This window comes from Pongo abelii, chromosome 17 (assembly GCF_028885655.2).
Source record: "Pongo abelii isolate AG06213 chromosome 17, NHGRI_mPonAbe1-v2.0_pri, whole genome shotgun sequence".
Lineage (NCBI taxonomy): Eukaryota > Metazoa > Chordata > Mammalia > Primates > Hominidae > Pongo > Pongo abelii.
Genome location: NC_072002.2, coordinates 46,006,362 through 46,018,380, shown reverse-complemented (window position 1 = coordinate 46,018,380; position 12,019 = coordinate 46,006,362). Strand labels below are relative to the sequence as shown.

Below are 12,019 nucleotides of genomic sequence, written 5' to 3'. Positions count from 1 at the left end.
TTTTTTATTTCTGTGGTATCAGTTGTAATGTATCTTCTTCCATTTATAATTTTATTTATTTGCACTTTCTCTCTTTTCTCTTAGTCTAGCTAAAAGTTTGTCCATTGTGCTTATCTTTTTTAAAAAATTAACTCTTAGTTTCATTGATCTTTTCTATTGTTTTTCTACTCTGTCTTTCATTTATTTCTGCTTTGATATTATTTCCTTCCTTCTGCTGACTTTGGGATTAGTCTTTTCTTTTTTTCTAGTTCTTTGAGGTATAAAATTAGGTTTTTTATTTGAGATCTTATTTCTTCTTAATGTAGGCTTTTATTTGCTATAAACTTCCTTCTCAGAACTGCTTTTGCTGTATCCTTTAAATTTTGGTATGTTGTGTTTCCATTTTCATTTGTCTCAAGATTTTTTTTATTTCTCAAAAGGGTAATAATTACGTTATGAATAAGACTACCTGATGTCAATATTGACCGGAGTCTAAGACTCTCCCAAATTTACTAACAGCTCTAAATCTGCCTGTCCCAAAACCTTTCACTAACCAGCAGGGCTGCTCTCAGATGGTCTTTGCAGGCAAAAGCCCTTCCATGTGAGTTTCAGGTTTGGAGACAGAAATTTTTTTGGACGTGAATCACTCACAGGTGGTCTGCAGCATGCCTTCTGACCTGAGCCCTCCTGCTCCTTCCCGGCAGCAACAACTCCTTCCAGAGACTCCTAAGGTCTCTGGAGACTGTAATGGAGGCTGCATAGCTCTTTCCTCTTTTGGTCAGTAACTAGTTCTTTGAGATAAGAATAAATAAACAGCAATGAAATGATTCCATCTGGAGATTTATCTTCTAAAAACTGCTGTCTGGAGAAAGATGGTAGTGTTAACAGAGATCAAATAAATATTTCCCCTATAGTCATTGAAAATTCTCCAAAGAAGCAATAACAAAGCAGAAAATTATACCTGGGATGAAGCCAACAAAGTGCTGAAGAGTAGACAATAAACCACAAGGAGTAAAGCACAATTTGAACAAAAATGAAAGACTTCAGCAGTCAACTGGCAGCCGGACAGACGTTTAGTACATTGCTGGGTGGTAGGAGGCAAGTGGGGGTAATACTGAGGTCTCCTGCTAATTCCTCTCACCTAAGAGGCACAAGGGCTAGACGCACAGCTTTGGCAAAGATAGGAAATTCCCTGGAGTTTTTTTCTTCATGGAAGATGCCAAGACTGACAGAGCTGGAGGGTAGATTTATCCACCAAACAGTGTTGGAAGTAAAAGGAGCTCCTCAGCCAAACAATTTTTTCTTCTCCTTTAATCAAAGGAGCCAGTTTTTCCTCCTCTAAACCAAGGGAGCAGTGGAAGAGAAATGCCCAAAAGACTTCAGGAATACCAATCAAGGCCAACATATAGTGAAGCAGGTTATGGCATGGTCCCCTGGGCTCACCTGGTGCAAACAGCACAGATAACTCTGGCAGGCAGCCCTCTGCAGAGGAAAGATGGCATGAGGAAGAGGAGAGAGTAGGGCTTCATTCCGTGGTGCACTAACCTACAGAAACTGAGCAAATCTGCACCAGCAGCCAATACCCAGAAGCCTCCTTTGGTGCTCCTCAAATTCTAGGGCATATAAGGCTCCTCTAGACATTGTTTAAAATGCATGCTCCTGAGCCCCACCCCAGGAGGCTCTTGTTCAATAGTGAGGCCCTAGGAATGTTTTTTTCCCCTCTTTTAAAAAAAGCAACTGATATTCTACCAACCACACTTGGGAAAATTCCTGACCTTTTATTTATTAAAATAGGCAATAAATGGAAAATAATGAGACATTTGAGCAAGATTAGCATTCAGAGGACAAAGCTGAAAATGTAGAGCAAATGGCACCTATGAATATAGAATCTAGAATATTAACAACCACCCCAACATACTAACAAGAAGTACATTTTAAAAGATAAGTAGAAATGTATTATTTAAGGAGCAAACTACTGTGTGTGTGAGTGCGCACGCACACACACACACACAAATATACGCTAGAACCAATGAAACCATGAGTTTAATAATACTTAAACAATATGCAGGTACCACATTGGGAACTTTATATGTATAATTCATATTTCAATGTATGAATTCACTTAAAAATGATCACATCCTGGGAGGAAAATTCTTTGGTTATCTCTATACAATAGAAGGGGAATGGAGACTTAGAGAGGTGAGATAGTTTGTCCAAGACCATAAAGCTAGTAAGTGCTGAGGCCAGAATTCTAGCCAAATTTAGAGGTCTGTTCTAACCACTGCACTGTTCTTTGCACTGCACTGCACTTGGAAGAGATGAATTGTAACAATTCTGACCGAGAAAAGAGAGAAGATGAAATACTAAGACTGACAAATTTATTCATTAATTCCTTCAAAATATATATACATTGCATGTCTACTATATGCCATGCTGGACACTTTCAGCAGTGAAGGAGATGGAGAAATTCTTTATCCTCATAGGTCTCACATAATAGTTGAAGGAGCAAATAACAAATAACCTATATATTCACAATAAATATATGTTTTAAAGAAAAATATAGCAGAACAAAGGGATTAGATGGGTTGGGCAGGAGGAGGCTATTTTAAATTGGGCACTCAGCTGTGGTTTTTCTGCAAACAGAACAAAAGCAGCTATGGGAGAGTCAAGCAAAATCTTGAGATGTGCATGCCAAACAATAGGAATACACTAAGGTGGGCACAACCTTGGTGTTTATGAGCAATGGCAAGAAAGCCAGTGAGGCTGGAGTAAAGGTGCAAGAGGAATAACATTACAAAATGACTTCAGATAGTCAGCTTTATTTATGCTACTCCCTCAAAATATTGGAAATTGCATCTCAGGGTGTGTCCTATGACATGAATACGATGACCTACACAAGCAAGCCGTGTCCATTGCTCTGGAGTGCTAGAGAAAACATCTGAGAATACATGTACTGGTAAAGATGGATATTATATAGCAAAGACATGGAATCAACCTAAATATCCATCAATGATAGACTGGACAAAGAAAATGTGGTACATATACACCATGGAATACTATGCAGCCATAAAAAAGAACAAGATCATGTCCTTTGCAGGGACATGAATGGAGCTGGAGGCCATTATCCTTAGCAAACTAATGCAGGAACAGAAAACCAAATACCACATGTTCTCACTTATAAGTGGGAACTAAATGATAAGAACTCATGGGCACATAGATGGGTGGGGCCTATTGGAAGTAGGAGGGTGAAAGGAGGGAGAGGAACAGGAAAAACAACTAATGGGTACTAGGCTTAATACCTGGGTGATGAAATAATCTGTACAGCAAACCCCCATGACACAAGTTTACCTTTGTGACACACCTGAACTTGTACCCCTGAACTTAAAAAATAAAGTAAAATAAAATGAATAATGCAAAAAAGATGGATATTATAGTTCATGTATTATAGTGCCTCCAGTGGACTTTTAAAAAAATCAAGTTAACATTAACCTGATTCTAAGATTCATTTATTTGGGCTCAAATATTGGTCGACCACACTCCAAACGGTCCCTGGTAAGTCAGTTCAGCGCACATTTTCCCACAGCCCATAGTGCTTCTGTAGTAGTTTAATTTTTTAGAATGAACCCAAAGTCCTATTTAGCACCTCTGAATTTATTTATTTATTTATTTATTTATTTATTTATTTATTTGAGATGGAGTCTTACTCTTTTCGCCCAGGCTGGAATGCAATGGCATGATCTTGGCTCACTGCAACCTCTGCCTTTTGGGTTCAAGCAATTCTCCTGCCTCAGCCTCCCGAGTAGCTCGGACTACAGGCATGCACCACCATGCCTGGCTAATTTTTGTATTTTTTAGTAGAGACAGGGTTTCACCATGTTGGCCAGGCTGGTCTCGAACTCCTGACCTCGGGTGATCCACCTGCCTCAGCCTCCCAAAGTGCTGGGATTATAGGCATGAGCCACTGCGCCCCGCCAGCACCTCTGAATTTAATGGTGGTAGTAGCAGTAGTACAAACCATAACCAGAATGACCGCATTATTTCTGGGAGGAAATTAATTCTGGGTTCCACTAAGTGGGGCCAAATCACAGCTCCTTATACAGCCCACTCTGGTTCTGCTGTTTTTATAGGGTCTCCACAGCAGCAGTGAGGTTCCTAGAGTTCTTGTGGCATCAGAGGGAGCCCTGTGCAGTTAAAGAGGGTCCTGGTGGATCCTGGTGACCTAAGTGGTAGTAGGGAATCACACAAGAGTCCCCAGAATATCAGGAGCAGGCAGAGAGCCCCAGTGTTCTCAGCAGTGGAAGGAAAAGGAAAGTAAACATGATGGGAAGGCGCAATTCTGGCACAGAAGAGGGGGCCTCCAGGCAGTACTGCTGTGCTGCCGATTCTAAGGGAACTGTTGGCACCCCTCAGAATTCAGTGAGTCTGGAGTTGTTCAATGTGGAGGTGAACTCCTGAATAGGACATCTCTGTCCAGGTGAGAGACATTTATGCATCAGGTAATGGTATGTAGAAAACTGTCTTAGAAACTTCTGCTTATATACTACAAACTTCTCCATATATTGAAATACACGTATATTTAATAAATCAGAAGATATAGTAGGGTTATTTGGCTTCATGCTTTTTCATATACCAAGTTGTGTGACCAGAAGTGATAGTTTGTCTCCAGAACTGCATTTTGGATCCATCCTTCTGGTTATGTTGTGGATGAATGCAGAGGGAGCAAAGACTGAAGACAGGAGGAAGAGTTAAGAAATCAGGAAATGATTGAAATAGTGCAGGTAAGAGGTGTCTAGGGTCCGATCTAGGACAGGATAATTTGACATTTTAGGTAGAAAAATTGGACAGGTGTGAAGCATTTGATATGAAGGCAAGGAAGGAGAATAGCACGGAACCCAGTGCCTGGTTGACTAAGTGGGTGATAGTGAATGAAGGAACAATTTTGGGGGAATGACAGTGATTTCACTTTTAGACACACGGAGTTTGTTGTTTTGTTCTGTTTTTTAGAGACAAAATTCCAGCCTGTAGCCGAGGCTGGAGTGCAGAGACACATTGAGTTTGATACTCCCAGGGATACCCATATTGGAAGCTCCAGCAAGCCTGGAGTCCAGTGTCACCAGCATGCAAGTGACCACTGAACCAGGAGAATGCAACAACCATCACTGAGAGTTTGTAGAGGACACAACATCTAGGAAAGAACTTTGATGAACAGCAATGGTTAGAGGGAGGGGTATTAGCAATGAGAGCTTATGTTCTGGAAAATCAAAGGGCATGTCATTAACTTGATTTACAGAGCACCATAACCCCAGTATCTCTGCTCCTGGCTACTTAATACCGTTCAATGATGATTATTAGAAACACTTAAAATGAACATAAAATAGGCTGCTTCTTCCTCCTTTAAATCATTACTAAAATATATCCTATGTAATAATCTGCAAAGAATTTAACATCATTTAAAACAGGATTAAATAAGCTCTTTGGTTATCATTTAGAGACTTAAAAGTTATAAATATTTGCATTGACTTAAAATTTTTAATTGCAAAACAGTCCACTTATTTTAGTCAATTTCATATTGTTTTAGTCAACCCTACTAATACTATCAGACTTTTCCTGTTTTTGAAATTGTCAGTAATATGTCAGAAATTTTTTTTTTTTTTTTTTTTTTGAGACGGAGTCTCGCTTTGTCCCCCAGGCTGGAGTGCAGTGGCGCGATCTCGGCTCACTGCAAGCTCTGCCTCCTGGGTTCACGCCATTCTCCTGCCTCAGCCTCCCAAGTAGCTGGGACTACAGGCGCCCGCCAATACGCCCGGCTAATTTTTTGTATTTTTAGTAGAGACGGGGTTTCACCATGTTAGCCAGGATGGTCTCGATCTCCTGACCTCGTGATCCGCCCGTCTCGGCCTCCCAAAGTGCTGGGATTACAGGCATGAGCCACCGCGCCCAGCCATATGTCAGAATTTTTGATCAGCAAAAACCAATGCATCTTAATTTAAAAAAATAAATTAGAAGCGGGGCTGTGAGGACATATTCCAAGGAAGCCAGAGCTGGAGTTGGGGCCAGCTGGGCCGGTGACGTGGAGCCCCTGAACCAGCAAATGCACAAGCAGGTCCATGAGATCCATTCTAACATGGGACACTTGGAGACGGCAGACAAGCAGTCTGTGCACTTAGTAGAAGGTGAAATCCAAGCAAGCACAGACCAGATATTCAGCCATCTAGAACGTCTGGAGATTTTGTCCAGCAAGGAGCCCCCTAACAAAAGGCAGAATGCCAAACTTCGGGTTGACCAGTGTAAGTATGATGTTCAGCACCTGCAGACTGCTCTCAGAAACTTCCAGCATCAGTGCTATGCAAGGGAGCAGCAGGAGGGACAGCAAGAAGAGCTTCTATCTCGAACCTTCACCACTAACAATTCTCAATTGCAATCCTCTGACAACTATTGAAGATTATTATCTGTTTAACTTACTGGCATTAAAATATCTCGACATGGAAACAACACAAGTCCCACTTACAACAATTGAGAACATCCCCATGATGATTCTTGAATTGGAAAAACTAGCTGTCAGCTTCTCAGTCTGCACAATTAATCAAGAAACAATGTGGAGCCACTGGTACAAATAATGAGGCATCTCCCAGAAGTTTAACTTCCTATCCATCCAATCTCTTGGACAGATAATGCCAGTTAATTACTTTGAATGTGGCTCTAAAAGCTGAGTTGGGGCCTGCTTTACGACTGCAGATGGTTTGACCTTCTCAGGTGGCTCTGATGGCTGAGCTGGTATCTCCTGCTGCAGTGGAGGACTGACCTCTTCAGTGGACTTTGGAGGATGACCTGAGGCTTCCTGCTGGGTTGCAGATGGTTCAACCTCCTTAGGGGGCTCTGGTGGCTCAGCTGGGAACTCTGCTGGACCAGAGAAGGTTCTACCTCCTTCGGGGGGTCTGGAGTCTGAGCTGGGGCCTCTTGCTGGGCTGGAGATTCAATCCTTTCAGGAGAATCCAGAGGTGAGGAAGGGGGATCAGGCTGGGTTAGAGAAAAGTCAGCCTGCTCAGTGGGAATAAAAGGGTTGTCCTGCTGGACTGGAGAAGGTTCAACCTCCATAGTGACTGCTGTAGGTATAGTAACCGCCATATCCACATTTTTAACTGTGGTATTAGGTAAAGTTGAATTACTTCCGAATATTGAAGACAGATTTAGGGGTGAAAATACCATCTCATCATTCAACGAACTTACAAAGTCAGAGGAGAGCTGAATTGGAGGCTGAGTTGTGGGCTCTTGATGGAGGAAGTTCATCATTTTCAGGGGTATTTAGCTGCCGAATTATAATCTCTTGCTAGTCTTTCAAATGTTGAAACTGCTCAGGGGACATTAAGGACTGAGCTGGGGCCCCCTATTGGGTTAAAATTTCAACCTGATTAGTGAACTCGAGTCATGGTAACCATGTGATCCACAGGTTTAACAGTGACATTGTGTAATGTTGGAGGCAGAACTTGATCATGACTTAGAGGAGAGACTGTTACCTCATGATGGTCTGGAGGTTGAACTACAAGTTCATTAGGGAGCTCTGAAAGCTGAGCTGGGGCCTCTTGCTGGGTTGGAGAAGATTCAACCTCCTCCGAGGTCTGTGGATGCTTAGCTGCAGCCTCCTACTGGGTTGGAGAGGGGTTCTCATCCTTAATAGGTTCTGGAGATTGGACTGACGTCTCCTGTTGAACTGGTAAAGGTCCAGCTTCTTCCGATGACTCTGGAGGCAGAAGTGGGCCCTGTGCTGGGTGGCAGATGGTTCTACATTATTAACTGGCCCTGAGAGCTGAGCTGTAGCCTCCTGGTGGGTTGGAGAAGTTCCCACCTCTGCAGTAGGCTCTGTTGCTATGGTGAGCTGCATATCTGGAGGCTTAATAGTGACATTGGGCACATCTGAATGCTGAGCTTGATGGTGACCTGGATGTGAAACTGTGACTTCATGATGTTCTGGAGGCTGAGCTGGGGCCTCCTGCTGGGTCTCAGAAGTTCAACCTCCCTGGAAAACTCAGAAGTCTTATCTGGCTGCTCCTGCTCACTTGTGGGGAAAGTTCAGGCTCCACAGGAGGGACCTGGAGGCTCAGTTGGGGCCTCCTCTTGGGTTGCAGAAGTTTCCATCTCCTCTGGAGGCTGGGTTGGGGCCTCCTGCTGGGCTGGAGAAGATTCAGTGTCCTTGGTAGGCTCTGAAGTTATGGTAACCTCCACATTCACAGATTTCACTGTAACACTGGGCAAGTTATAATGAGCTTGATCTTCACCTGGAGGGTGAATTGTCACCTCATGATTCGGTGGAGTTTGATCTGCACTCCCCATAGAGGACCTGAAGGCTGAGCTGGGACCTCCTGCTGGGTCTCAGAAGGTTCAACCTCCCTGGGAAACTTAGAAGGCTTCTCCTGTTGACTGAGGGAAAGTTCAGGCTCCGCAAGAGGACCTGGAGGCTCAGCTGGGGTCCCTTGCTGGGTTGCAAAGGGTTTCATCTCCTTAGGGTGCTCTGGTGTCTGAGCTGGGGCCTATAATTGGGTTGAGGAAGAGCCCACCTCTTTGGGGTGTTCTGGAGGCTGAGCTGGGGCCTGTTCCTGGCTTGTTGTAAGTTCCTTACCTGGCTCTGGAGTTACCGTAAGCTCCATGTCCACAGGTTTGACTGTGACACTGGGCAAGTGTGAGTGCTGAACTTCACTCCAACTTTTCAATGGAACATGTACCTCATGATGTATCAGTGGTGGAGCTAGGATCTCTTCAAAGGCAGGTAGCTGCTGTGCTGGAGCCTCCTGCTCTGTTGAAGAGTGGACCCCCTCAAGGGACTGTGAAGGCAGAGCTGGGGCCTCCAGCTTTGGTTGAAGAAGGTTCTACCACCCCAGGGAGCTGTGGAAGCTGCGCTGCAGCTTCTTGCTGGAGTAGAGGAGTGGATCTCTTCAATGGTTTCTGGATTTTGAGTTTCAGGCTCTAGATGGAACTGAGAAAGTCCAACTTGCTCAGGAGGCCCTGGAGGCTCATCTGAGTTCACCTGGAGTTCTGGAGGCAGGCTACCCAGATACAGTATATCCATACTTGAATCTAAATACCCATCCTGCAGAGTTTGTTTCTGACGCTGAGGTTTTGATACAAATCGGTATGGAGTTCCAACAACAACCTTGGCAAGCCTTTGATGCTGAGCTAGATCTTTCTTCCGGTTCTTGGGCGAAACAGTAAAGTTCCTTGCTTTTGATTTCTATCTGGAGGTGGAACAAGTATTTCATATGCCTGATGATCTGCAGCCTGATCTAGATCTACAGTTAGAAACTTACTTTTGAGGCGAAGAGGCCGAGTTAGGGCCTGCTTCTGATCCCAGTCTAGCATTGCAACCACCTCTGGGAGACTTCTGCACCGAGTCAGCTTGCCATTCAGATCCCGGTGTGCAGCAGCGAACTGCTCTGGCCCCGGGGCAGCTCTCCAGCTGAATCCGTGTCCAGGAATGGAACCAAACTCTGAGCCAAAGTCTCAGTCGATTCCTGAAGCGGGGCTGACATCTGGGAGGAAGCAGAAGACCCCAGGTAATCAAAGCTCCCCAGGGTCTGCCCGGGGGTGGGGAGTTAGCTCATGGCGGCGATTCGCGTGGGAGATCGGAGGAGAGGGAAGACCAGGGCTCAGTTGGCCCCAGGGAGTCAGAGGTCAGCTGGAGCGGGTCCTGGACCCCCTCCAGAGGCTAAGCCGCCTGGACTAGTAGCCACAATAGTTGCCATGTGAGGAGGGGCTCGTGGGGCCCAGAGACGCAGCCGGGACAAGACAAGCGCTGGCGCCGCGCACTGAGCGGGAGCCATTAGGGCAGCCCCGAGACGCTGGCGCCCCTGGCAACCGCGCGCCCCGTCCCGTCCTTTATTAACGACACCTTTATTTACGCAGCCTTTATTAGGCTCGGGTCCAGATCCGCTCCGCGTCACCAGGGCAATCTTATCCCACAATTCGGCCCAAGCCTCCCTTCCGCCCCGCTCCGCCGGAACACCCCTCCCCTCCCCTCTGCGAGGAAGAATTTGGGCCGCGGGGTCTGCGGTCCCAAGACTCCAGCAGCCTGGTGCGGGGGGGGGCGGGGGGGGCGGGAAGGGGGGCGGGGGGGCGTGGGGGCGGGGCGGGCGGGGGGGGGCGGCGGGGCGGGCGGGGGGGGCGGGGGGGGCGGGGGGGGCGGGGCGGGCGGGGGGGGCGGGGGGGGTGGGTGGGGGTGCGGTAGAGCTTCCCGAGGAAGTTATGGGACCTTGCCTCGGGATATTCAGAAGTGCCAGTCCAGTTCTGGCAGCCTGAACCCTTCCTCCTCCAAGCTGAAATCCGACAGATGCTTTTCCTCCTCTTGGCCATAGGGAAAGCCACTGACCTGCAAAATGTACGCTAGTTAGGGTGGCAGGCAGAGCACACGTTACGGTCATTTATTCCAAAATGTTGCCATTTTCGCCAAACCTTTGATATCCTTTGTTGCATGTTTGGTAATTAATTCACCACCTTATTAGGCAGGGGCTACCAGGGAATAAACGGGGACTCCAAATTTTCTGTAGGAGGGGTTTTGGGGGGTGAGCAATTCAGTCTGGGAGAGAAGGCTTTAATCCTAGTGAATAGCCTTTTGCACTAGCCTGGGAGGAAGCTGAACTGTCATCCTGCCTTGACTTAACACAGCCTTTACCCTAGAAGCTACAGCGCCACTCTTCAGAGGTCTACCCTGTGTGCACACATGGAGAAGACGCTTAGGTTGTTCAAGTCAGCATGTTAAATAATTTTCGGAAATGCGACTATAACTAGAACCCAGTTGACTTCCCCCATAGCCATTCTTACCTATCTTATTACTGATTGTCTGGCACAATCACAAAGTGCGGTGGTACTGACACCTACCTTTTAGGGTTGTTTGAGGATTTCATGGGATAATAAATGTAGACTGCTTTGCAAACAGTGAGCTCTCAATAAAAGGGATCTATTATAAAATAATAATTAAAAAAGAAATTAGAAGCCAATAAGAAAAATATTAACATTGTGTGATGGTGGAAATATGGATGCTATATTGCTAAATTATATGTTTAAATTTCAAAAAATTAAATAGTTCAAAAATGTATTTTTCATATTTCATTATTCAGCTGCAGCCTGCAGTGAAAACATGTCTTTTCTGTACATTTTGAGTATGCCAAGATTTAAAATCCAACCCCATGATTAGTATGTAATTCATTTATACGTCAGAGGCTACACTCATAAATATACGTGAATAATCATTCCCAACTTTCTTTTCTAGTTGATATTTTTTGACCCAAATTGAGTAATAAAGAGGTCTTGGTATTTCATTAGTGACTGAAGACCTCAAAATCTCTTTTATTGTGTGTGATTCTGCCTCTAAGAACGGGATCATAGTAGCGCTGTGGTTTATTCAAGTTCTGATTCTTCCCACCGTGATAGCCACTGACTGCCAACATTACCGGAACCACTGTTGGCAGATGAAATGAAGGCAAGTAGCCAGAGGAAAACCATCCTGTGAGCACCCACTTCAGGCCTGTGCTCCTAGACCAAGCTGATGAGGGGGTCACAGAGACGTTCATCTCAAGCACTTCTCAAAGCCGCCTCTAGAGGGCAGAACAATCACAAACCCGAGAGCACTACTGAGGAAGACTCATTGTAATGTGAGCAGCCACCCAGGATTCTGCATCCTTTCTTTATAAATGTTATGTGGTGTGCCTTTTAATTCCACTCACAATTGATTTGTTTTCATGATATATGGTACCAAGCTCTAAAGTTACAAAAATATATTCTTATTCTCCAGAATCAATATTACCCAATATTACCAATTCCTTATATATTCTTCCAGAGAATACGTGTGTGTATATGTGTGTGTGTGTGTTGTGTATACAATACCCTCGCTCCTTCCTCCTTCTATATGAATGGTTGTATCCATATACTCAATTCTGTATCTTGGTTTCACTTAATATTATCTTGGATGAGATTCAATAAAAGAATACAGGAAGCTTTTTTTGTTTATGGTTGCAAATTATTCTAGCTATATGTGTACCATAATTTTTAAATA

The 12,019-nt window shown here is 44.8% G+C and overlaps 2 long non-coding RNA genes across 2 annotated transcripts in view; one reads left to right on the top strand and one right to left on the bottom strand.

Moving 5' to 3' along the window:
• The window catches only part of LOC129051535 (uncharacterized), a 40,715-nt gene extending 30,696 nt beyond the window's left edge, over window positions 1-10,019 (bottom strand). The window contains exon 1 of the long non-coding RNA XR_010137573.1: window positions 6,488-10,019. This is a non-coding gene — a long non-coding RNA (uncharacterized LOC129051535). The remainder of the gene's footprint in view (window positions 1-6,487) is intronic.
• A 611-nt stretch (window positions 10,020-10,630) lies between these two features.
• Window positions 10,631-11,680, top strand: LOC129051536 (uncharacterized). Its single transcript, XR_008515893.2, has 2 exons — window positions 10,631-10,704; window positions 11,398-11,680. It is a non-coding gene; the product is annotated as an uncharacterized LOC129051536 (long non-coding RNA).
• Window positions 11,681-12,019: the final 339 nt, after the last annotated feature.